Source organism: Chrysochloris asiatica, unplaced genomic scaffold (assembly GCF_000296735.1).
Source record: "Chrysochloris asiatica unplaced genomic scaffold, ChrAsi1.0 scaffold00171, whole genome shotgun sequence".
Taxonomy (NCBI): Eukaryota; Metazoa; Chordata; class Mammalia; order Afrosoricida; family Chrysochloridae; genus Chrysochloris; species Chrysochloris asiatica.
In genome coordinates, this window is record NW_006408689.1 from 3,207,631 (window position 1) to 3,208,132 (window position 502).

Genomic DNA, 502 nt, shown 5'->3' on the forward strand with positions numbered 1-502 from the left:
TATTGTTGTGCTATCTGGCAGTGTTCCACTGCTATTTATAAGGTTTTCAACAACTGAAGTAGTCTATCTCCCCTTCTTCCTCATGTGTCTTGGTGACCCTGCTGGTATTTAAAATAACGGTGGCAATAGATTCCAGAATCACAGCAACATGTAAGCTACCACAGTCTGGCAAACTGAGAGATAACTGGCCAGCTTATGGATGCAGTTGCTCAAAATTCCAACTGAAATGAAAATTCTTTAGATCATGGAACAAACTTGTCTACTTAGTATAGTAGTTTGATAGGGACAGCTATTTAGATATTGACTATCAAAAATGGGCAGCTATAAAGACATGAAGTGGTGTGCTTGTTTTTAGAATGAGGGAGCAAGGGAAAATCCCCACTGCCTAGATTTCCTCTTTTCTAGATGTTGTTGTTGTTGTCAGGTGCCATCGAGTCAGAACCGACTCATAACCACCCCATGCACAGCAGAACGAAACAATGTCCGATCCTGGGCCAACCTC